The sequence below is a fragment of the Malus sylvestris genome, chromosome 4, assembly GCF_916048215.2.
Source record: "Malus sylvestris chromosome 4, drMalSylv7.2, whole genome shotgun sequence".
NCBI classification, from domain to species: domain Eukaryota; kingdom Viridiplantae; phylum Streptophyta; class Magnoliopsida; order Rosales; family Rosaceae; genus Malus; species Malus sylvestris.
In genome coordinates, this window is record NC_062263.1 from 18,955,475 (window position 1) to 18,974,541 (window position 19,067).

The 19,067-nt window shown below is 44.2% G+C and overlaps 58 non-coding genes across 58 annotated transcripts; all 58 read left to right on the top strand.

Annotated features, from left to right (window-relative positions):
* Positions 1–81: 81 nt before the first annotated feature.
* Positions 82–202, top strand: LOC126620476 (5S ribosomal RNA). Its single transcript, XR_007622512.1, has one exon. It is a non-coding gene; the product is annotated as a 5S ribosomal RNA (ribosomal RNA).
* A 205-nt stretch (positions 203–407) lies between these two features.
* Positions 408–526, top strand: LOC126620516 (5S ribosomal RNA). The gene has a single exon (XR_007622543.1). It is a non-coding gene; the product is annotated as a 5S ribosomal RNA (ribosomal RNA).
* A 205-nt stretch (positions 527–731) lies between these two features.
* Positions 732–850, top strand: LOC126620517 (5S ribosomal RNA). The gene has a single exon (XR_007622544.1). It is a non-coding gene; the product is annotated as a 5S ribosomal RNA (ribosomal RNA).
* A 204-nt stretch (positions 851–1,054) lies between these two features.
* LOC126620518 (5S ribosomal RNA) lies at positions 1,055–1,173 on the top strand. Its single transcript, XR_007622545.1, has one exon. It is a non-coding gene; the product is annotated as a 5S ribosomal RNA (ribosomal RNA).
* Positions 1,174–1,377: 204 nt separating this feature from the next.
* LOC126620519 (5S ribosomal RNA) lies at positions 1,378–1,496 on the top strand. The gene has a single exon (XR_007622546.1). It is a non-coding gene; the product is annotated as a 5S ribosomal RNA (ribosomal RNA).
* A 204-nt stretch (positions 1,497–1,700) lies between these two features.
* On the top strand, positions 1,701–1,819 carry LOC126620527 (5S ribosomal RNA). Its single transcript, XR_007622553.1, has one exon. It is a non-coding gene; the product is annotated as a 5S ribosomal RNA (ribosomal RNA).
* A 204-nt stretch (positions 1,820–2,023) lies between these two features.
* On the top strand, positions 2,024–2,142 carry LOC126620538 (5S ribosomal RNA). Its single transcript, XR_007622559.1, has one exon. It is a non-coding gene; the product is annotated as a 5S ribosomal RNA (ribosomal RNA).
* Positions 2,143–2,346: 204 nt separating this feature from the next.
* Positions 2,347–2,465, top strand: LOC126620550 (5S ribosomal RNA). Its single transcript, XR_007622565.1, has one exon. It is a non-coding gene; the product is annotated as a 5S ribosomal RNA (ribosomal RNA).
* Positions 2,466–2,669: 204 nt separating this feature from the next.
* LOC126620561 (5S ribosomal RNA) lies at positions 2,670–2,788 on the top strand. The gene has a single exon (XR_007622572.1). It is a non-coding gene; the product is annotated as a 5S ribosomal RNA (ribosomal RNA).
* A 204-nt stretch (positions 2,789–2,992) lies between these two features.
* On the top strand, positions 2,993–3,111 carry LOC126620568 (5S ribosomal RNA). Its single transcript, XR_007622578.1, has one exon. It is a non-coding gene; the product is annotated as a 5S ribosomal RNA (ribosomal RNA).
* Positions 3,112–3,315: 204 nt separating this feature from the next.
* On the top strand, positions 3,316–3,434 carry LOC126620569 (5S ribosomal RNA). Its single transcript, XR_007622579.1, has one exon. It is a non-coding gene; the product is annotated as a 5S ribosomal RNA (ribosomal RNA).
* A 204-nt stretch (positions 3,435–3,638) lies between these two features.
* Positions 3,639–3,757, top strand: LOC126620570 (5S ribosomal RNA). Its single transcript, XR_007622580.1, has one exon. It is a non-coding gene; the product is annotated as a 5S ribosomal RNA (ribosomal RNA).
* Positions 3,758–3,961: 204 nt separating this feature from the next.
* LOC126620571 (5S ribosomal RNA) lies at positions 3,962–4,080 on the top strand. Its single transcript, XR_007622581.1, has one exon. It is a non-coding gene; the product is annotated as a 5S ribosomal RNA (ribosomal RNA).
* Positions 4,081–4,284: 204 nt separating this feature from the next.
* On the top strand, positions 4,285–4,403 carry LOC126620572 (5S ribosomal RNA). The gene has a single exon (XR_007622582.1). It is a non-coding gene; the product is annotated as a 5S ribosomal RNA (ribosomal RNA).
* Positions 4,404–4,607: 204 nt separating this feature from the next.
* LOC126620276 (5S ribosomal RNA) lies at positions 4,608–4,726 on the top strand. The gene has a single exon (XR_007622323.1). It is a non-coding gene; the product is annotated as a 5S ribosomal RNA (ribosomal RNA).
* A 204-nt stretch (positions 4,727–4,930) lies between these two features.
* On the top strand, positions 4,931–5,049 carry LOC126620277 (5S ribosomal RNA). Its single transcript, XR_007622324.1, has one exon. It is a non-coding gene; the product is annotated as a 5S ribosomal RNA (ribosomal RNA).
* A 204-nt stretch (positions 5,050–5,253) lies between these two features.
* LOC126620278 (5S ribosomal RNA) lies at positions 5,254–5,372 on the top strand. Its single transcript, XR_007622325.1, has one exon. It is a non-coding gene; the product is annotated as a 5S ribosomal RNA (ribosomal RNA).
* Positions 5,373–5,576: 204 nt separating this feature from the next.
* Positions 5,577–5,695, top strand: LOC126620279 (5S ribosomal RNA). Its single transcript, XR_007622326.1, has one exon. It is a non-coding gene; the product is annotated as a 5S ribosomal RNA (ribosomal RNA).
* A 204-nt stretch (positions 5,696–5,899) lies between these two features.
* Positions 5,900–6,018, top strand: LOC126620280 (5S ribosomal RNA). The gene has a single exon (XR_007622327.1). It is a non-coding gene; the product is annotated as a 5S ribosomal RNA (ribosomal RNA).
* Positions 6,019–6,222: 204 nt separating this feature from the next.
* On the top strand, positions 6,223–6,341 carry LOC126620282 (5S ribosomal RNA). The gene has a single exon (XR_007622329.1). It is a non-coding gene; the product is annotated as a 5S ribosomal RNA (ribosomal RNA).
* Positions 6,342–6,545: 204 nt separating this feature from the next.
* Positions 6,546–6,664, top strand: LOC126620284 (5S ribosomal RNA). Its single transcript, XR_007622330.1, has one exon. It is a non-coding gene; the product is annotated as a 5S ribosomal RNA (ribosomal RNA).
* Positions 6,665–6,998: 334 nt separating this feature from the next.
* Positions 6,999–7,117, top strand: LOC126620285 (5S ribosomal RNA). The gene has a single exon (XR_007622331.1). It is a non-coding gene; the product is annotated as a 5S ribosomal RNA (ribosomal RNA).
* Positions 7,118–7,321: 204 nt separating this feature from the next.
* On the top strand, positions 7,322–7,440 carry LOC126620286 (5S ribosomal RNA). The gene has a single exon (XR_007622332.1). It is a non-coding gene; the product is annotated as a 5S ribosomal RNA (ribosomal RNA).
* A 204-nt stretch (positions 7,441–7,644) lies between these two features.
* LOC126620287 (5S ribosomal RNA) lies at positions 7,645–7,763 on the top strand. Its single transcript, XR_007622333.1, has one exon. It is a non-coding gene; the product is annotated as a 5S ribosomal RNA (ribosomal RNA).
* A 204-nt stretch (positions 7,764–7,967) lies between these two features.
* On the top strand, positions 7,968–8,086 carry LOC126620288 (5S ribosomal RNA). The gene has a single exon (XR_007622334.1). It is a non-coding gene; the product is annotated as a 5S ribosomal RNA (ribosomal RNA).
* A 204-nt stretch (positions 8,087–8,290) lies between these two features.
* LOC126620289 (5S ribosomal RNA) lies at positions 8,291–8,409 on the top strand. The gene has a single exon (XR_007622335.1). It is a non-coding gene; the product is annotated as a 5S ribosomal RNA (ribosomal RNA).
* Positions 8,410–8,613: 204 nt separating this feature from the next.
* On the top strand, positions 8,614–8,732 carry LOC126620290 (5S ribosomal RNA). The gene has a single exon (XR_007622336.1). It is a non-coding gene; the product is annotated as a 5S ribosomal RNA (ribosomal RNA).
* A 204-nt stretch (positions 8,733–8,936) lies between these two features.
* LOC126620291 (5S ribosomal RNA) lies at positions 8,937–9,055 on the top strand. Its single transcript, XR_007622337.1, has one exon. It is a non-coding gene; the product is annotated as a 5S ribosomal RNA (ribosomal RNA).
* A 204-nt stretch (positions 9,056–9,259) lies between these two features.
* LOC126620292 (5S ribosomal RNA) lies at positions 9,260–9,378 on the top strand. The gene has a single exon (XR_007622338.1). It is a non-coding gene; the product is annotated as a 5S ribosomal RNA (ribosomal RNA).
* A 204-nt stretch (positions 9,379–9,582) lies between these two features.
* Positions 9,583–9,701, top strand: LOC126620294 (5S ribosomal RNA). The gene has a single exon (XR_007622340.1). It is a non-coding gene; the product is annotated as a 5S ribosomal RNA (ribosomal RNA).
* A 204-nt stretch (positions 9,702–9,905) lies between these two features.
* On the top strand, positions 9,906–10,024 carry LOC126620295 (5S ribosomal RNA). Its single transcript, XR_007622341.1, has one exon. It is a non-coding gene; the product is annotated as a 5S ribosomal RNA (ribosomal RNA).
* A 334-nt stretch (positions 10,025–10,358) lies between these two features.
* LOC126620461 (5S ribosomal RNA) lies at positions 10,359–10,477 on the top strand. The gene has a single exon (XR_007622498.1). It is a non-coding gene; the product is annotated as a 5S ribosomal RNA (ribosomal RNA).
* Positions 10,478–10,681: 204 nt separating this feature from the next.
* LOC126620296 (5S ribosomal RNA) lies at positions 10,682–10,800 on the top strand. Its single transcript, XR_007622342.1, has one exon. It is a non-coding gene; the product is annotated as a 5S ribosomal RNA (ribosomal RNA).
* Positions 10,801–11,004: 204 nt separating this feature from the next.
* Positions 11,005–11,123, top strand: LOC126620297 (5S ribosomal RNA). The gene has a single exon (XR_007622343.1). It is a non-coding gene; the product is annotated as a 5S ribosomal RNA (ribosomal RNA).
* Positions 11,124–11,327: 204 nt separating this feature from the next.
* LOC126620298 (5S ribosomal RNA) lies at positions 11,328–11,446 on the top strand. Its single transcript, XR_007622344.1, has one exon. It is a non-coding gene; the product is annotated as a 5S ribosomal RNA (ribosomal RNA).
* Positions 11,447–11,650: 204 nt separating this feature from the next.
* Positions 11,651–11,769, top strand: LOC126620300 (5S ribosomal RNA). Its single transcript, XR_007622345.1, has one exon. It is a non-coding gene; the product is annotated as a 5S ribosomal RNA (ribosomal RNA).
* Positions 11,770–11,973: 204 nt separating this feature from the next.
* LOC126620301 (5S ribosomal RNA) lies at positions 11,974–12,092 on the top strand. Its single transcript, XR_007622346.1, has one exon. It is a non-coding gene; the product is annotated as a 5S ribosomal RNA (ribosomal RNA).
* A 203-nt stretch (positions 12,093–12,295) lies between these two features.
* On the top strand, positions 12,296–12,414 carry LOC126620397 (5S ribosomal RNA). Its single transcript, XR_007622437.1, has one exon. It is a non-coding gene; the product is annotated as a 5S ribosomal RNA (ribosomal RNA).
* A 204-nt stretch (positions 12,415–12,618) lies between these two features.
* On the top strand, positions 12,619–12,737 carry LOC126620302 (5S ribosomal RNA). The gene has a single exon (XR_007622347.1). It is a non-coding gene; the product is annotated as a 5S ribosomal RNA (ribosomal RNA).
* A 204-nt stretch (positions 12,738–12,941) lies between these two features.
* Positions 12,942–13,060, top strand: LOC126620303 (5S ribosomal RNA). Its single transcript, XR_007622348.1, has one exon. It is a non-coding gene; the product is annotated as a 5S ribosomal RNA (ribosomal RNA).
* A 204-nt stretch (positions 13,061–13,264) lies between these two features.
* Positions 13,265–13,383, top strand: LOC126620304 (5S ribosomal RNA). Its single transcript, XR_007622349.1, has one exon. It is a non-coding gene; the product is annotated as a 5S ribosomal RNA (ribosomal RNA).
* A 204-nt stretch (positions 13,384–13,587) lies between these two features.
* Positions 13,588–13,706, top strand: LOC126620306 (5S ribosomal RNA). The gene has a single exon (XR_007622351.1). It is a non-coding gene; the product is annotated as a 5S ribosomal RNA (ribosomal RNA).
* Positions 13,707–13,910: 204 nt separating this feature from the next.
* Positions 13,911–14,029, top strand: LOC126620307 (5S ribosomal RNA). The gene has a single exon (XR_007622352.1). It is a non-coding gene; the product is annotated as a 5S ribosomal RNA (ribosomal RNA).
* A 204-nt stretch (positions 14,030–14,233) lies between these two features.
* LOC126620308 (5S ribosomal RNA) lies at positions 14,234–14,352 on the top strand. The gene has a single exon (XR_007622353.1). It is a non-coding gene; the product is annotated as a 5S ribosomal RNA (ribosomal RNA).
* Positions 14,353–14,556: 204 nt separating this feature from the next.
* On the top strand, positions 14,557–14,675 carry LOC126620309 (5S ribosomal RNA). Its single transcript, XR_007622354.1, has one exon. It is a non-coding gene; the product is annotated as a 5S ribosomal RNA (ribosomal RNA).
* A 204-nt stretch (positions 14,676–14,879) lies between these two features.
* LOC126620445 (5S ribosomal RNA) lies at positions 14,880–14,998 on the top strand. The gene has a single exon (XR_007622483.1). It is a non-coding gene; the product is annotated as a 5S ribosomal RNA (ribosomal RNA).
* Positions 14,999–15,202: 204 nt separating this feature from the next.
* On the top strand, positions 15,203–15,321 carry LOC126620398 (5S ribosomal RNA). The gene has a single exon (XR_007622438.1). It is a non-coding gene; the product is annotated as a 5S ribosomal RNA (ribosomal RNA).
* A 204-nt stretch (positions 15,322–15,525) lies between these two features.
* On the top strand, positions 15,526–15,644 carry LOC126620310 (5S ribosomal RNA). Its single transcript, XR_007622355.1, has one exon. It is a non-coding gene; the product is annotated as a 5S ribosomal RNA (ribosomal RNA).
* Positions 15,645–15,848: 204 nt separating this feature from the next.
* On the top strand, positions 15,849–15,967 carry LOC126620311 (5S ribosomal RNA). Its single transcript, XR_007622356.1, has one exon. It is a non-coding gene; the product is annotated as a 5S ribosomal RNA (ribosomal RNA).
* A 204-nt stretch (positions 15,968–16,171) lies between these two features.
* On the top strand, positions 16,172–16,290 carry LOC126620312 (5S ribosomal RNA). The gene has a single exon (XR_007622357.1). It is a non-coding gene; the product is annotated as a 5S ribosomal RNA (ribosomal RNA).
* A 204-nt stretch (positions 16,291–16,494) lies between these two features.
* Positions 16,495–16,613, top strand: LOC126620313 (5S ribosomal RNA). The gene has a single exon (XR_007622358.1). It is a non-coding gene; the product is annotated as a 5S ribosomal RNA (ribosomal RNA).
* Positions 16,614–16,817: 204 nt separating this feature from the next.
* Positions 16,818–16,936, top strand: LOC126620314 (5S ribosomal RNA). The gene has a single exon (XR_007622359.1). It is a non-coding gene; the product is annotated as a 5S ribosomal RNA (ribosomal RNA).
* A 204-nt stretch (positions 16,937–17,140) lies between these two features.
* On the top strand, positions 17,141–17,259 carry LOC126620316 (5S ribosomal RNA). The gene has a single exon (XR_007622360.1). It is a non-coding gene; the product is annotated as a 5S ribosomal RNA (ribosomal RNA).
* Positions 17,260–17,463: 204 nt separating this feature from the next.
* On the top strand, positions 17,464–17,582 carry LOC126620318 (5S ribosomal RNA). The gene has a single exon (XR_007622362.1). It is a non-coding gene; the product is annotated as a 5S ribosomal RNA (ribosomal RNA).
* Positions 17,583–17,786: 204 nt separating this feature from the next.
* On the top strand, positions 17,787–17,905 carry LOC126620319 (5S ribosomal RNA). The gene has a single exon (XR_007622363.1). It is a non-coding gene; the product is annotated as a 5S ribosomal RNA (ribosomal RNA).
* A 204-nt stretch (positions 17,906–18,109) lies between these two features.
* LOC126620320 (5S ribosomal RNA) lies at positions 18,110–18,228 on the top strand. The gene has a single exon (XR_007622364.1). It is a non-coding gene; the product is annotated as a 5S ribosomal RNA (ribosomal RNA).
* Positions 18,229–18,432: 204 nt separating this feature from the next.
* Positions 18,433–18,551, top strand: LOC126620322 (5S ribosomal RNA). The gene has a single exon (XR_007622365.1). It is a non-coding gene; the product is annotated as a 5S ribosomal RNA (ribosomal RNA).
* A 204-nt stretch (positions 18,552–18,755) lies between these two features.
* Positions 18,756–18,874, top strand: LOC126620323 (5S ribosomal RNA). Its single transcript, XR_007622366.1, has one exon. It is a non-coding gene; the product is annotated as a 5S ribosomal RNA (ribosomal RNA).
* The last annotated feature ends 193 nt before the right edge of the window (positions 18,875–19,067 follow it).

Below are 19,067 nucleotides of genomic sequence, written 5' to 3' on the forward strand. Positions count from 1 at the left end.
TGTGGGGGCGGTGTGATGTTCGCACGCGTAAAGGTTACGGCCAAAGAAATGGTCATATACAATTACACGTCATAGAATAACGGATGCGATCATACCAACTCACATGCACCGGATCCCATCAGAACTCCGAAGTTAAGCGAGTTTGGGCGAGAGTAGGACACTAGGATGGGTGACCTCCTGGGAAGTCCTCGTGTTGCATCCCCCCCACCTCTTTTTTAATTTTCATAGTTCTTGGTTGCGTATTGTTAGCGGCTTATTTATTAATTATATTTTTTGAATATTCGAGGGACGGTCTTGATGAACATTTATGAATTTCGTGCGATCGTGTGGGGGGCGGTGTGATGTTCGCACGCGTAAAGGTTACGGCCAAAGAAATGGTCATATACAATTACACGTCATAGAATAACGGATGCGATCATACCAACTCACATGCACCGGATCCCATCAGAACTCCGAAGTTAAGCGAGTTTGGGCGAGAGTAGTACTAGGATGGGTGACCTCCTGGGAAGTCCTCGTGTTGCATCCCCCCCCACCTCTTTTTTAATTTTCATAGTTCTTGGTTGCGTATTGTTAGCGGCTTATTTATTAATTATATTTTTTGAATATTCGAGGGACGGTCTTGATGAACATTTATGAATTTCGTGCGATCGTGTGGGGGCGGTGTGATGTTCGCACGCGTAAAGGTTACGGCCAAAGAAATGGTCATATACAATTACACGTCATAGAATAACGGATGCGATCATACCAACTCACATGCACCGGATCCCATCAGAACTCCGAAGTTAAGCGAGTTTGGGCGAGAGTAGTACTAGGATGGGTGACCTCCTGGGAAGTCCTCGTGTTGCATCCCCCCCACCTCTTTTTTAATTTTCATAGTTCTTGGTTGCGTATTGTTAGCGGCTTATTTATTAATTATATTTTTTGAATATTCGAGGGACGGTCTTGATGAACATTTATGAATTTCGTGCGATCGTGTGGGGGCGGTGTGATGTTCGCACGCGTAAAGGTTACGGCCAAAGAAATGGTCATATACAATTACACGTCATAGAATAACGGATGCGATCATACCAACTCACATGCACCGGATCCCATCAGAACTCCGAAGTTAAGCGAGTTTGGGCGAGAGTAGTACTAGGATGGGTGACCTCCTGGGAAGTCCTCGTGTTGCATCCCCCCCACCTCTTTTTTAATTTTCATAGTTCTTGGTTGCGTATTGTTAGCGGCTTATTTATTAATTATATTTTTTGAATATTCGAGGGACGGTCTTGATGAACATTTATGAATTTCGTGCGATCGTGTGGGGGCGGTGTGATGTTCGCACGCGTAAAGGTTACGGCCAAAGAAATGGTCATATACAATTACACGTCATAGAATAACGGATGCGATCATACCAACTCACATGCACCGGATCCCATCAGAACTCCGAAGTTAAGCGAGTTTGGGCGAGAGTAGTACTAGGATGGGTGACCTCCTGGGAAGTCCTCGTGTTGCATCCCCCCCACCTCTTTTTTAATTTTCATAGTTCTTGGTTGCGTATTGTTAGCGGCTTATTTATTAATTATATTTTTTGAATATTCGAGGGACGGTCTTGATGAACATTTATGAATTTCGTGCGATCGTGTGGGGGCGGTGTGATGTTCGCACGCGTAAAGGTTACGGCCAAAGAAATGGTCATATACAATTACACGTCATAGAATAACGGATGCGATCATACCAACTCACATGCACCGGATCCCATCAGAACTCCGAAGTTAAGCGAGTTTGGGCGAGAGTAGTACTAGGATGGGTGACCTCCTGGGAAGTCCTCGTGTTGCATCCCCCCCACCTCTTTTTTAATTTTCATAGTTCTTGGTTGCGTATTGTTAGCGGCTTATTTATTAATTATATTTTTTGAATATTCGAGGGACGGTCTTGATGAACATTTATGAATTTCGTGCGATCGTGTGGGGGCGGTGTGATGTTCGCACGCGTAAAGGTTACGGCCAAAGAAATGGTCATATACAATTACACGTCATAGAATAACGGATGCGATCATACCAACTCACATGCACCGGATCCCATCAGAACTCCGAAGTTAAGCGAGTTTGGGCGAGAGTAGTACTAGGATGGGTGACCTCCTGGGAAGTCCTCGTGTTGCATCCCCCCCACCTCTTTTTTAATTTTCATAGTTCTTGGTTGCGTATTGTTAGCGGCTTATTTATTAATTATATTTTTTGAATATTCGAGGGACGGTCTTGATGAACATTTATGAATTTCGTGCGATCGTGTGGGGGCGGTGTGATGTTCGCACGCGTAAAGGTTACGGCCAAAGAAATGGTCATATACAATTACACGTCATAGAATAACGGATGCGATCATACCAACTCACATGCACCGGATCCCATCAGAACTCCGAAGTTAAGCGAGTTTGGGCGAGAGTAGTACTAGGATGGGTGACCTCCTGGGAAGTCCTCGTGTTGCATCCCCCCCACCTCTTTTTTAATTTTCATAGTTCTTGGTTGCGTATTGTTAGCGGCTTATTTATTAATTATATTTTTTGAATATTCGAGGGACGGTCTTGATGAACATTTATGAATTTCGTGCGATCGTGTGGGGGCGGTGTGATGTTCGCACGCGTAAAGGTTACGGCCAAAGAAATGGTCATATACAATTACACGTCATAGAATAACGGATGCGATCATACCAACTCACATGCACCGGATCCCATCAGAACTCCGAAGTTAAGCGAGTTTGGGCGAGAGTAGTACTAGGATGGGTGACCTCCTGGGAAGTCCTCGTGTTGCATCCCCCCCACCTCTTTTTTAATTTTCATAGTTCTTGGTTGCGTATTGTTAGCGGCTTATTTATTAATTATATTTTTTGAATATTCGAGGGACGGTCTTGATGAACATTTATGAATTTCGTGCGATCGTGTGGGGGCGGTGTGATGTTCGCACGCGTAAAGGTTACGGCCAAAGAAATGGTCATATACAATTACACGTCATAGAATAACGGATGCGATCATACCAACTCACATGCACCGGATCCCATCAGAACTCCGAAGTTAAGCGAGTTTGGGCGAGAGTAGTACTAGGATGGGTGACCTCCTGGGAAGTCCTCGTGTTGCATCCCCCCCACCTCTTTTTTAATTTTCATAGTTCTTGGTTGCGTATTGTTAGCGGCTTATTTATTAATTATATTTTTTGAATATTCGAGGGACGGTCTTGATGAACATTTATGAATTTCGTGCGATCGTGTGGGGGCGGTGTGATGTTCGCACGCGTAAAGGTTACGGCCAAAGAAATGGTCATATACAATTACACGTCATAGAATAACGGATGCGATCATACCAACTCACATGCACCGGATCCCATCAGAACTCCGAAGTTAAGCGAGTTTGGGCGAGAGTAGTACTAGGATGGGTGACCTCCTGGGAAGTCCTCGTGTTGCATCCCCCCCACCTCTTTTTTAATTTTCATAGTTCTTGGTTGCGTATTGTTAGCGGCTTATTTATTAATTATATTTTTTGAATATTCGAGGGACGGTCTTGATGAACATTTATGAATTTCGTGCGATCGTGTGGGGGCGGTGTGATGTTCGCACGCGTAAAGGTTACGGCCAAAGAAATGGTCATATACAATTACACGTCATAGAATAACGGATGCGATCATACCAACTCACATGCACCGGATCCCATCAGAACTCCGAAGTTAAGCGAGTTTGGGCGAGAGTAGTACTAGGATGGGTGACCTCCTGGGAAGTCCTCGTGTTGCATCCCCCCCACCTCTTTTTTAATTTTCATAGTTCTTGGTTGCGTATTGTTAGCGGCTTATTTATTAATTATATTTTTTGAATATTCGAGGGACGGTCTTGATGAACATTTATGAATTTCGTGCGATCGTGTGGGGGCGGTGTGATGTTCGCACGCGTAAAGGTTACGGCCAAAGAAATGGTCATATACAATTACACGTCATAGAATAACGGATGCGATCATACCAACTCACATGCACCGGATCCCATCAGAACTCCGAAGTTAAGCGAGTTTGGGCGAGAGTAGTACTAGGATGGGTGACCTCCTGGGAAGTCCTCGTGTTGCATCCCCCCCACCTCTTTTTTAATTTTCATAGTTCTTGGTTGCGTATTGTTAGCGGCTTATTTATTAATTATATTTTTTGAATATTCGAGGGACGGTCTTGATGAACATTTATGAATTTCGTGCGATCGTGTGGGGGCGGTGTGATGTTCGCACGCGTAAAGGTTACGGCCAAAGAAATGGTCATATACAATTACACGTCATAGAATAACGGATGCGATCATACCAACTCACATGCACCGGATCCCATCAGAACTCCGAAGTTAAGCGAGTTTGGGCGAGAGTAGTACTAGGATGGGTGACCTCCTGGGAAGTCCTCGTGTTGCATCCCCCCCACCTCTTTTTTAATTTTCATAGTTCTTGGTTGCGTATTGTTAGCGGCTTATTTATTAATTATATTTTTTGAATATTCGAGGGACGGTCTTGATGAACATTTATGAATTTCGTGCGATCGTGTGGGGGCGGTGTGATGTTCGCACGCGTAAAGGTTACGGCCAAAGAAATGGTCATATACAATTACACGTCATAGAATAACGGATGCGATCATACCAACTCACATGCACCGGATCCCATCAGAACTCCGAAGTTAAGCGAGTTTGGGCGAGAGTAGTACTAGGATGGGTGACCTCCTGGGAAGTCCTCGTGTTGCATCCCCCCCACCTCTTTTTTAATTTTCATAGTTCTTGGTTGCGTATTGTTAGCGGCTTATTTATTAATTATATTTTTTGAATATTCGAGGGACGGTCTTGATGAACATTTATGAATTTCGTGCGATCGTGTGGGGGCGGTGTGATGTTCGCACGCGTAAAGGTTACGGCCAAAGAAATGGTCATATACAATTACACGTCATAGAATAACGGATGCGATCATACCAACTCACATGCACCGGATCCCATCAGAACTCCGAAGTTAAGCGAGTTTGGGCGAGAGTAGTACTAGGATGGGTGACCTCCTGGGAAGTCCTCGTGTTGCATCCCCCCCACCTCTTTTTTAATTTTCATAGTTCTTGGTTGCGTATTGTTAGCGGCTTATTTATTAATTATATTTTTTGAATATTCGAGGGACGGTCTTGATGAACATTTATGAATTTCGTGCGATCGTGTGGGGGCGGTGTGATGTTCGCACGCGTAAAGGTTACGGCCAAAGAAATGGTCATATACAATTACACGTCATAGAATAACGGATGCGATCATACCAACTCACATGCACCGGATCCCATCAGAACTCCGAAGTTAAGCGAGTTTGGGCGAGAGTAGTACTAGGATGGGTGACCTCCTGGGAAGTCCTCGTGTTGCATCCCCCCCACCTCTTTTTTAATTTTCATAGTTCTTGGTTGCGTATTGTTAGCGGCTTATTTATTAATTATATTTTTTGAATATTCGAGGGACGGTCTTGATGAACATTTATGAATTTCGTGCGATCGTGTGGGGGCGGTGTGATGTTCGCACGCGTAAAGGTTACGGCCAAAGAAATGGTCATATACAATTACACGTCATAGAATAACGGATGCGATCATACCAACTCACATGCACCGGATCCCATCAGAACTCCGAAGTTAAGCGAGTTTGGGCGAGAGTAGTACTAGGATGGGTGACCTCCTGGGAAGTCCTCGTGTTGCATCCCCCCCACCTCTTTTTTAATTTTCATAGTTCTTGGTTGCGTATTGTTAGCGGCTTATTTATTAATTATATTTTTTGAATATTCGAGGGACGGTCTTGATGAACATTTATGAATTTCGTGCGATCGTGTGGGGGCGGTGTGATGTTCGCACGCGTAAAGGTTACGGCCAAAGAAATGGTCATATACAATTACACGTCATAGAATAACGGATGCGATCATACCAACTCACATGCACCGGATCCCATCAGAACTCCGAAGTTAAGCGAGTTTGGGCGAGAGTAGTACTAGGATGGGTGACCTCCTGGGAAGTCCTCGTGTTGCATCCCCCCCACCTCTTTTTTAATTTTCATAGTTCTTGGTTGCGTATTGTTAGCGGCTTATTTATTAATTATATTTTTTGAATATTCGAGGGACGGTCTTGATGAACATTTATGAATTTCGTGCGATCGTGTGGGGGCGGTGTGATGTTCGCACGCGTAAAGGTTACGGCCAAAGAAATGGTCATATACAATTACACGTCATAGAATAACGGATGCGATCATACCAACTCACATGCACCGGATCCCATCAGAACTCCGAAGTTAAGCGAGTTTGGGCGAGAGTAGTACTAGGATGGGTGACCTCCTGGGAAGTCCTCGTGTTGCATCCCCCCCACCTCTTTTTTAATTTTCATAGTTCTTGGTTGCGTATTGTTAGCGGCTTATTTATTAATTATATTTTTTGAATATTCGAGGGACGGTCTTGATGAACATTTATGAATTTCGTGCGATCGTGTGGGGGCGGTGTGATGTTCGCACGCGTAAAGGTTACGGCCAAAGAAATGGTCATATACAATTACACGTCATAGAATAACGGATGCGATCATACCAACTCACATGCACCGGATCCCATCAGAACTCCGAAGTTAAGCGAGTTTGGGCGAGAGTAGTACTAGGATGGGTGACCTCCTGGGAAGTCCTCGTGTTGCATCCCCCCCACCTCTTTTTTAATTTTCATAGTTCTTGGTTGCGTATTGTTAGCGGCTTATTTATTAATTATATTTTTTGAATATTCGAGGGACGGTCTTGATGAACATTTATGAATTTCGTGCGATCGTGTGGGGGCGCACCTCTTTTTTAATTTTCATAGTTCTTGGTTGCGTATTGTTAGCGGCTTATTTATTAATTATATTTTTTGAATATTCGAGGGACGGTCTTGATGAACATTTATGAATTTCGTGCGATCGTGTGGGGGCGGTGTGATGTTCGCACGCGTAAAGGTTACGGCCAAAGAAATGGTCATATACAATTACACGTCATAGAATAACGGATGCGATCATACCAACTCACATGCACCGGATCCCATCAGAACTCCGAAGTTAAGCGAGTTTGGGCGAGAGTAGTACTAGGATGGGTGACCTCCTGGGAAGTCCTCGTGTTGCATCCCCCCCACCTCTTTTTTAATTTTCATAGTTCTTGGTTGCGTATTGTTAGCGGCTTATTTATTAATTATATTTTTTGAATATTCGAGGGACGGTCTTGATGAACATTTATGAATTTCGTGCGATCGTGTGGGGGCGGTGTGATGTTCGCACGCGTAAAGGTTACGGCCAAAGAAATGGTCATATACAATTACACGTCATAGAATAACGGATGCGATCATACCAACTCACATGCACCGGATCCCATCAGAACTCCGAAGTTAAGCGAGTTTGGGCGAGAGTAGTACTAGGATGGGTGACCTCCTGGGAAGTCCTCGTGTTGCATCCCCCCCACCTCTTTTTTAATTTTCATAGTTCTTGGTTGCGTATTGTTAGCGGCTTATTTATTAATTATATTTTTTGAATATTCGAGGGACGGTCTTGATGAACATTTATGAATTTCGTGCGATCGTGTGGGGGCGGTGTGATGTTCGCACGCGTAAAGGTTACGGCCAAAGAAATGGTCATATACAATTACACGTCATAGAATAACGGATGCGATCATACCAACTCACATGCACCGGATCCCATCAGAACTCCGAAGTTAAGCGAGTTTGGGCGAGAGTAGTACTAGGATGGGTGACCTCCTGGGAAGTCCTCGTGTTGCATCCCCCCCACCTCTTTTTTAATTTTCATAGTTCTTGGTTGCGTATTGTTAGCGGCTTATTTATTAATTATATTTTTTGAATATTCGAGGGACGGTCTTGATGAACATTTATGAATTTCGTGCGATCGTGTGGGGGCGGTGTGATGTTCGCACGCGTAAAGGTTACGGCCAAAGAAATGGTCATATACAATTACACGTCATAGAATAACGGATGCGATCATACCAACTCACATGCACCGGATCCCATCAGAACTCCGAAGTTAAGCGAGTTTGGGCGAGAGTAGTACTAGGATGGGTGACCTCCTGGGAAGTCCTCGTGTTGCATCCCCCCCACCTCTTTTTTAATTTTCATAGTTCTTGGTTGCGTATTGTTAGCGGCTTATTTATTAATTATATTTTTTGAATATTCGAGGGACGGTCTTGATGAACATTTATGAATTTCGTGCGATCGTGTGGGGGCGGTGTGATGTTCGCACGCGTAAAGGTTACGGCCAAAGAAATGGTCATATACAATTACACGTCATAGAATAACGGATGCGATCATACCAACTCACATGCACCGGATCCCATCAGAACTCCGAAGTTAAGCGAGTTTGGGCGAGAGTAGTACTAGGATGGGTGACCTCCTGGGAAGTCCTCGTGTTGCATCCCCCCCACCTCTTTTTTAATTTTCATAGTTCTTGGTTGCGTATTGTTAGCGGCTTATTTATTAATTATATTTTTTGAATATTCGAGGGACGGTCTTTATGAACATTTATGAATTTCGTGCGATCGTGTGGGGGCGGTGTGATGTTCGCACGCGTAAAGGTTACGGCCAAAGAAATGGTCATATACAATTACACGTCATAGAATAACGGATGCGATCATACCAACTCACATGCACCGGATCCCATCAGAACTCCGAAGTTAAGCGAGTTTGGGCGAGAGTAGTACTAGGATGGGTGACCTCCTGGGAAGTCCTCGTGTTGCATCCCCCCCACCTCTTTTTTAATTTTCATAGTTCTTGGTTGCGTATTGTTAGCGGCTTATTTATTAATTATATTTTTTGAATATTCGAGGGACGGTCTTGATGAACATTTATGAATTTCGTGCGATCGTGTGGGGGCGGTGTGATGTTCGCACGCGTAAAGGTTACGGCCAAAGAAATGGTCATATACAATTACACGTCATAGAATAACGGATGCGATCATACCAACTCACATGCACCGGATCCCATCAGAACTCCGAAGTTAAGCGAGTTTGGGCGAGAGTAGTACTAGGATGGGTGACCTCCTGGGAAGTCCTCGTGTTGCATCCCCCCCACCTCTTTTTTAATTTTCATAGTTCTTGGTTGCGTATTGTTAGCGGCTTATTTATTAATTATATTTTTTGAATATTCGAGGGACGGTCTTGATGAACATTTATGAATTTCGTGCGATCGTGTGGGGGCGGTGTGATGTTCGCACGCGTAAAGGTTACGGCCAAAGAAATGGTCATATACAATTACACGTCATAGAATAACGGATGCGATCATACCAACTCACATGCACCGGATCCCATCAGAACTCCGAAGTTAAGCGAGTTTGGGCGAGAGTAGTACTAGGATGGGTGACCTCCTGGGAAGTCCTCGTGTTGCATCCCCCCCACCTCTTTTTTAATTTTCATAGTTCTTGGTTGCGTATTGTTAGCGGCTTATTTATTAATTATATTTTTTGAATATTCGAGGGACGGTCTTGATGAACATTTATGAATTTCGTGCGATCGTGTGGGGGCGGTGTGATGTTCGCACGCGTAAAGGTTACGGCCAAAGAAATGGTCATATACAATTACACGTCATAGAATAACGGATGCGATCATACCAACTCACATGCACCGGATCCCATCAGAACTCCGAAGTTAAGCGAGTTTGGGCGAGAGTAGTACTAGGATGGGTGACCTCCTGGGAAGTCCTCGTGTTGCATCCCCCCCACCTCTTTTTTAATTTTCATAGTTCTTGGTTGCGTATTGTTAGCGGCTTATTTATTAATTATATTTTTTGAATATTCGAGGGACGGTCTTGATGAACATTTATGAATTTCGTGCGATCGTGTGGGGGCGGTGTGATGTTCGCACGCGTAAAGGTTACGGCCAAAGAAATGGTCATATACAATTACACGTCATAGAATAACGGATGCGATCATACCAACTCACATGCACCGGATCCCATCAGAACTCCGAAGTTAAGCGAGTTTGGGCGAGAGTAGTACTAGGATGGGTGACCTCCTGGGAAGTCCTCGTGTTGCATCCCCCCCACCTCTTTTTTAATTTTCATAGTTCTTGGTTGCGTATTGTTAGCGGCTTATTTATTAATTATATTTTTTGAATATTCGAGGGACGGTCTTGATGAACATTTATGAATTTCGTGCGATCGTGTGGGGGCGCACCTCTTTTTTAATTTTCATAGTTCTTGGTTGCGTATTGTTAGCGGCTTATTTATTAATTATATTTTTTGAATATTCGAGGGACGGTCTTGATGAACATTTATGAATTTCGTGCGATCGTGTGGGGGCGGTGTGATGTTCGCACGCGTAAAGGTTACGGCCAAAGAAATGGTCATATACAATTACACGTCATAGAATAACGGATGCGATCATACCAACTCACATGCACCGGATCCCATCAGAACTCCGATGTTAAGCGATTTTGGGCGAGAGTAGTACTAGGATGGGTGACCTCCTGGGAAGTCCTCGTGTTGCATCCCCCCCACCTCTTTTTTAATTTTCATAGTTCTTGGTTGCGTATTGTTAGCGGCTTATTTATTAATTATATTTTTTGAATATTCGAGGGACGGTCTTGATGAACATTTATGAATTTCGTGCGATCGTGTGGGGGCGGTGTGATGTTCGCACGCGTAAAGGTTACGGCCAAAGAAATGGTCATATACAATTACACGTCATAGAATAACGGATGCGATCATACCAACTCACATGCACCGGATCCCATCAGAACTCCGAAGTTAAGCGAGTTTGGGCGAGAGTAGTACTAGGATGGGTGACCTCCTGGGAAGTCCTCGTGTTGCATCCCCCCCACCTCTTTTTTAATTTTCATAGTTCTTGGTTGCGTATTGTTAGCGGCTTATTTATTAATTATATTTTTTGAATATTCGAGGGACGGTCTTGATGAACATTTATGAATTTCGTGCGATCGTGTGGGGGCGGTGTGATGTTCGCACGCGTAAAGGTTACGGCCAAAGAAATGGTCATATACAATTACACGTCATAGAATAACGGATGCGATCATACCAACTCACATGCACCGGATCCCATCAGAACTCCGAAGTTAAGCGAGTTTGGGCGAGAGTAGTACTAGGATGGGTGACCTCCTGGGAAGTCCTCGTGTTGCATCCCCCCCACCTCTTTTTTAATTTTCATAGTTCTTGGTTGCGTATTGTTAGCGGCTTATTTATTAATTATATTTTTTGAATATTCGAGGGACGGTCTTGATGAACATTTATGAATTTCGTGCGATCGTGTGGGGGCGGTGTGATGTTCGCACGCGTAAAGGTTACGGCCAAAGAAATGGTCATATACAATTACACGTCATAGAATAACGGATGCGATCATACCAACTCACATGCACCGGATCCCATCAGAACTCCGAAGTTAAGCGAGTTTGGGCGAGAGTAGTACTAGGATGGGTGACCTCCTGGGAAGTCCTCGTGTTGCATCCCCCCCACCTCTTTTTTAATTTTCATAGTTCTTGGTTGCGTATTGTTAGCGGCTTATTTATTAATTATATTTTTTGAATATTCGAGGGACGGTCTTGATGAACATTTATGAATTTCGTGCGATCGTGTGGGGGCGGTGTGATGTTCGCACGCGTAAAGGTTACGGCCAAAGAAATGGTCATATACAATTACACGTCATAGAATAACGGATGCGATCATACCAACTCACATGCACCGGATCCCATCAGAACTCCGAAGTTAAGCGAGTTTGGGCGAGAGTAGTACTAGGATGGGTGACCTCCTGGGAAGTCCTCGTGTTGCATCCCCCCCACCTCTTTTTTAATTTTCATAGTTCTTGGTTGCGTATTGTTAGCGGCTTATTTATTAATTATATTTTTTGAATATTCGAGGGACGGTCTTGATGAACATTTATGAATTTCGTGCGATCGTGTGGGGGCGGTGTGATGTTCGCACGCGTAAAGGTTACGGCCAAAGAAATGGTCATATACAATTACACGTCATAGAATAACGGATGCGATCATACCAACTCACATGCACCGGATCCCATCAGAACTCCGAAGTTAAGCGAGTTTGGGCGAGAGTAGTACTAGGATGGGTGACCTCCTGGGAAGTCCTCGTGTTGCATCCCCCCACCTCTTTTTTAATTTTCATAGTTCTTGGTTGCGTATTGTTAGCGGCTTATTTATTAATTATATTTTTTGAATATTCGAGGGACGGTCTTGATGAACATTTATGAATTTCGTGCGATCGTGTGGGGGCGGTGTGATGTTCGCACGCGTAAAGGTTACGGCCAAAGAAATGGTCATATACAATTACACGTCATAGAATAACGGATGCGATCATACCAACTCACATGCACCGGATCCCATCTGAACTCCGAAGTTAAGCGAGTTTGGGCGAGAGTAGTACTAGGATGGGTGACCTCCTGGGAAGTCCTCGTGTTGCATCCCCCCCACCTCTTTTTTAATTTTCATAGTTCTTGGTTGCGTATTGTTAGCGGCTTATTTATTAATTATATTTTTTGAATATTCGAGGGACGGTCTTGATGAACATTTATGAATTTCGTGCGATCGTGTGGGGGCGGTGTGATGTTCGCACGCGTAAAGGTTACGGCCAAAGAAATGGTCATATACAATTACACGTCATAGAATAACGGATGCGATCATACCAACTCACATGCACCGGATCCCATCAGAACTCCGAAGTTAAGCGAGTTTGGGCGAGAGTAGTACTAGGATGGGTGACCTCCTGGGAAGTCCTCGTGTTGCATCCCCCCCACCTCTTTTTTAATTTTCATAGTTCTTGGTTGCGTATTGTTAGCGGCTTATTTATTAATTATATTTTTTGAATATTCGAGGGACGGTCTTGATGAACATTTATGAATTTCGTGCGATCGTGTGGGGGCGGTGTGATGTTCGCACGCGTAAAGGTTACGGCCAAAGAAATGGTCATATACAATTACACGTCATAGAATAACGGATGCGATCATACCAACTCACATGCACCGGATCCCATCAGAACTCCGAAGTTAAGCGAGTTTGGGCGAGAGTAGTACTAGGATGGGTGACCTCCTGGGAAGTCCTCGTGTTGCATCCCCCCCACCTCTTTTTTAATTTTCATAGTTCTTGGTTGCGTATTGTTAGCGGCTTATTTATTAATTATATTTTTTGAATATTCGAGGGACGGTCTTGATGAACATTTATGAATTTCGTGCGATCGTGTGGGGGCGGTGTGATGTTCGCACGCGTAAAGGTTACGGCCAAAGAAATGGTCATATACAATTACACGTCATAGAATAACGGATGCGATCATACCAACTCACATGCACCGGATCCCATCAGAACTCCGAAGTTAAGCGAGTTTGGGCGAGAGTAGTACTAGGATGGGTGACCTCCTGGGAAGTCCTCGTGTTGCATCCCCCCCACCTCTTTTTTAATTTTCATAGTTCTTGGTTGCGTATTGTTAGCGGCTTATTTATTAATTATATTTTTTGAATATTCGAGGGACGGTCTTGATGAACATTTATGAATTTCGTGCGATCGTGTGGGGGCGGTGTGATGTTCGCACGCGTAAAGGTTACGGCCAAAGAAATGGTCATATACAATTACACGTCATAGAATAACGGATGCGATCATACCAACTCACATGCACCGGATCCCATCAGAACTCCGAAGTTAAGCGAGTTTGGGCGAGAGTAGTACTAGGATGGGTGACCTCCTGGGAAGTCCTCGTGTTGCATCCCCCCCACCTCTTTTTTAATTTTCATAGTTCTTGGTTGCGTATTGTTAGCGGCTTATTTATTAATTATATTTTTTGAATATTCGAGGGACGGTCTTGATGAACATTTATGAATTTCGTGCGATCGTGTGGGGGCGGTGTGATGTTCGCACGCGTAAAGGTTACGGCCAAAGAAATGGTCATATACAATTACACGTCATAGAATAACGGATGCGATCATACCAACTCACATGCACCGGATCCCATCAGAACTCCGAAGTTAAGCGAGTTTGGGCGAGAGTAGTACTAGGATGGGTGACCTCCTGGGAAGTCCTCGTGTTGCATCCCCCCCACCTCTTTTTTAATTTTCATAGTTCTTGGTTGCGTATTGTTAGCGGCTTATTTATTAATTATATTTTTTGAATATTCGAGGGACGGTCTTGATGAACATTTATGAATTTCGTGCGATCGTGTGGGGGCGGTGTGATGTTCGCACGCGTAAAGGTTACGGCCAAAGAAATGGTCATATACAATTACACGTCATAGAATAACGGATGCGATCATACCAACTCACATGCACCGGATCCCATCAGAACTCCGAAGTTAAGCGAGTTTGGGCGAGAGTAGTACTAGGATGGGTGACCTCCTGGGAAGTCCTCGTGTTGCATCCCCCCCACCTCTTTTTTAATTTTCATAGTTCTTGGTTGCGTATTGTTAGCGGCTTATTTATTAATTATATTTTTTGAATATTCGAGGGACGGTCTTGATGAACATTTATGAATTTCGTGCGATCGTGTGGGGGCGGTGTGATGTTCGCACGCGTAAAGGTTACGGCCAAAGAAATGGTCATATACAATTACACGTCATAGAATAACGGATGCGATCATACCAACTCACATGCACCGGATCCCATCAGAACTCCGAAGTTAAGCGAGTTTGGGCGAGAGTAGTACTAGGATGGGTGACCTCCTGGGAAGTCCTCGTGTTGCATCCCCCCCACCTCTTTTTTAATTTTCATAGTTCTTGGTTGCGTATTGTTAGCGGCTTATTTATTAATTATATTTTTTGAATATTCGAGGGACGGTCTTGATGAACATTTATGAATTTCGTGCGATCGTGTGGGGGCGGTGTGATGTTCGCACGCGTAAAGGTTACGGCCAAAGAAATGGTCATATACAATTACACGTCATAGAATAACGGATGCGATCATACCAACTCACATGCACCGGATCCAATCAGAACTCCGAAGTTAAGCGAGTTTGGGCGAGAGTAGTACTAGGATGGGTGACCTCCTGGGAAGTCCTCGTGTTGCATCCCCCCCACCTCTTTTTTAATTTTCATAGTTCTTGGTTGCGTATTGTTAGCGGCTTATTTATTAATTATATTTTTTGAATATTCGAGGGACGGTCTTGATGAACATTTATGAATTTCGTGCGATCGTGTGGGGGCGGTGTGATGTTCGCACGCGTAAAGGTTACGGCCAAAGAAATGGTCATATACAATTACACGTCATAGAATAACGGATGCGATCATACCAACTCACATGCACCGGATCCCATCTGAACTCCGAAGTTAAGCGAGTTTGGGCGAGAGTAGTACTAGGATGGGTGACCTCCTGGGAAGTCCTCGTGTTGCATCCCCCCCACCTCTTTTTTAATTTTCATAGTTCTTGGTTGCGTATTGTTAGCGGCTTATTTATTAATTATATTTTTTGAATATTCGAGGGACGGTCTTGATGAACATTTATGAATTTCGTGCGATCGTGTGGGGGCGGTGTGATGTTCGCACGCGTAAAGGTTACGGCCAAAGAAATGGTCATATACAATTACACGTCATAGAATAACGGATGCGATCATACCAACTCACATGCACCGGATCCCATCAGAACTCCGAAGTTAAGCGAGTTTGGGCGAGAGTAGTACTAGGATGGGTGACCTCCTGGGAAGTCCTCGTGTTGCATCCCCCCCACCTCTTTTTTAATTTTCATAGTTCTTGGTTGCGTATTGTTAGCGGCTTATTTATTAATTATATTTTTTGAATATTCGAGGGACGGTCTTGATGAACATTTATGAATTTCGTGCGATCGTGTGGGGGCGGTGTGATGTTCGCACGCGTAAAGGTTACGGCCAAAGAAATGGTCATATACAATTACACGTCATAGAATAACGGATGCGATCATACCAACTCACATGCACCGGATCCCATCAGAACTCCGAAGTTAAGCGAGTTTGGGCGAGAGTAGTACTAGGATGGGTGACCTCCTGGGAAGTCCTCGTGTTGCATCCCCCCCACCTCTTTTTTAATTTTCATAGTTCTTGGTTGCGTATTGTTAGCGGCTTATTTATTAATTATATTTTTTGAATATTCGAGGGACGGTCTTGATGAACATTTATGAATTTCGTGCGATCGTGTGGGGGCGGTGTGATGTTCGCACGCGTAAAGGTTACGGCCAAAGAAATGGTCATATACAATTACACGTCATAGAATAACGGATGCGATCATACCAACTCACATGCACCGGATCCCATCAGAACTCCGAAGTTAAGCGAGTTTGGGCGAGAGTAGTACTAGGATGGGTGACCTCCTGGGAAGTCCTCGTGTTGCATCCCCCCCACCTCTTTTTTAATTTTCATAGTTCTTGGTTGCGTATTGTTAGCGGCTTATTTATTAATTATATTTTTTGAATATTCGAGGGACGGTCTTGATGAACATTTATGAATTTCGTGCGATCGTGTGGGGGCGGTGTGATGTTCGCACGCGTAAAGGTTACGGCCAAAGAAATGGTCATATACAATTACACGTCATAGAATAACGGATGCGATCATACCAACTCACATGCACCGGATCCCATCAGAACTCCGAAGTTAAGCGAGTTTGGGCGAGAGTAGTACTAGGATGGGTGACCTCCTGGGAAGTCCTCGTGTTGCATCCCCCCCACCTCTTTTTTAATTTTCATAGTTCTTGGTTGCGTATTGTTAGCGGCTTATTTATTAATTATATTTTTTGAATATTCGAGGGACGGTCTTGATGAACATTTATGAATTTCGTGCGATCGTGTGGGGGCGGTGTGATGTTCGCACGCGTAAAGGTTACGGCCAAAGAAATGGTCATATACAATTACACGTCATAGAATAACGGATGCGATCATACCAACTCACATGCACCGGATCCCATCAGAACTCCGAAGTTAAGCGAGTTTGGGCGAGAGTAGTACTAGGATGGGTGACCTCCTGGGAAGTCCTCGTGTTGCATCCCCCCCACCTCTTTTTTAATTTTCATAGTTCTTGGTTGCGTATTGTTAGCGGCTTATTTATTAATTATATTTTTTGAATATTCGAGGGACGGTCTTGATGAACATTTATGAATTTCGTGCGATCGTGTGGGGGCGGTGTGATGTTCGCACGCGTAAAGGTTACGGCCAAAGAAATGGTCATATACAATTACACGTCATAGAATAACGGATGCGATCATACCAACTCACATGCACCGGATCCCATCAGAACTCCGAAGTTAAGCGAGTTTGGGCGAGAGTAGTACTAGGATGGGTGACCTCCTGGGAAGTCCTCGTGTTGCATCCCCCCCACCTCTTTTTTAATTTTCATAGTTCTTGGTTGCGTATTGTTAGCGGCTTATTTATTAATTATATTTTTTGAATATTCGAGGGACGGTCTTGATGAACATTTATGAATTTCGTGCGATCGTGTGGGGGCGGTGTGATGTTCGCACGCGTAAAGGTTACGGCCAAAGAAATGGTCATATACAATTACACGTCATAGAATAACGGATGCGATCATACCAACTCACATGCACCGGATCCCATCAGAACTCCGAAGTTAAGCGAGTTTGGGCGAGAGTAGTACTAGGATGGGTGACCTCCTGGGAAGTCCTCGTGTTGCATCCCCCCCACCTCTTTTTTAATTTTCATAGTTCTTGGTTGCGTATTGTTAGCGGCTTATTTATTAATTATATTTTTTGAATATTCGAGGGACGGTCTTGATGAACATTTATGAATTTCGTGCGATCGTGTGGGGGCGGTGTGATGTTCGCACGCGTAAAGGTTACGGCCAAAGAAATGGTCATATACAATTACACGTCATAGAATAACGGATGCGATCATACCAACTCACATGCACCGGATCCCATCAGAACTCCGAAGTTAAGCGAGTTTGGGCGAGAGTAGTACTAGGATGGGTGACCTCCTGGGAAGTCCTCGTGTTGCATCCCCCCCACCTCTTTTTTAATTTTCATAGTTCTTGGTTGCGTATTGTTAGCGGCTTATTTATTAATTATATTTTTTGAATATTCGAGGGACGGTCTTGATGAACATTTATGAATTTCGTGCGATCGTGTGGGGGCGGTGTGATGTTCGCACGCGTAAAGGTTACGGCCAAAGAAATGGTCATATACAATTACACGTCATAGAATAACGGATGCGATCATACCAACTCACATGCACCGGATCCCATCAGAACTCCGAAGTTAAGCGAGTTTGGGCGAGAGTAGTACTAGGATGGGTGACCTCCTGGGAAGTCCTCGTGTTGCATCCCCCCCACCTCTTTTTTAATTTTCATAGTTCTTGGTTGCGTATTGTTAGCGGCTTATTTATTAATTATATTTTTTGAATATTCGAGGGACGGTCTTGATGAACATTTATGAATTTCGTGCGATCGTGTGGGGGCGGTGTGATGTTCGCACGCGTAAAGGTTACGGCCAAAGAAATGGTCATATACAATTACACGTCATAGAATAACGGATGCGATCATACCAACTCACATGCACCGGATCCCATCAGAACTCCGAAGTTAAGCGAGTTTGGGCGAGAGTAGTACTAGGATGGGTGACCTCCTGGGAAGTCCTCGTGTTGCATCCCCCCCACCTCTTTTTTAATTTTCATAGTTCTTGGTTGCGTATTGTTAGCGGCTTATTTATTAATTATATTTTTTGAATATTCGAGGGACGGTCTTGATGAACATTTATGAATTTCGTGCGATCGTGTGGGGGCGGTGTGATGTTCGCACGCGTAAAGGTTACGGCCAAAGAAATGGTCATATACAATTACACGTCATAGAATAACGGATGCGATCATACCAACTCACATGCACCGGATCCCATCAGAACTCCGAAGTTAAGCGAGTTTGGGCGAGAGTAGTACTAGGATGGGTGACCTCCTGGGAAGTCCTCGTGTTGCATCCCCCCCACCTCTTTTTTAATTTTCATAGTTCTTGGTTGCGTATTGTTAGCGGCTTATTTATTAATTATATTTTTTGAATATTCGAGGGACGGTCTTGATGAACATTTATGAATTTCGTGCGATCGTGTGGGGGCGGTGTGATGTTCGCACGCGTAAAGGTTACGGCCAAAGAAATGGTCATATACAATTACACGT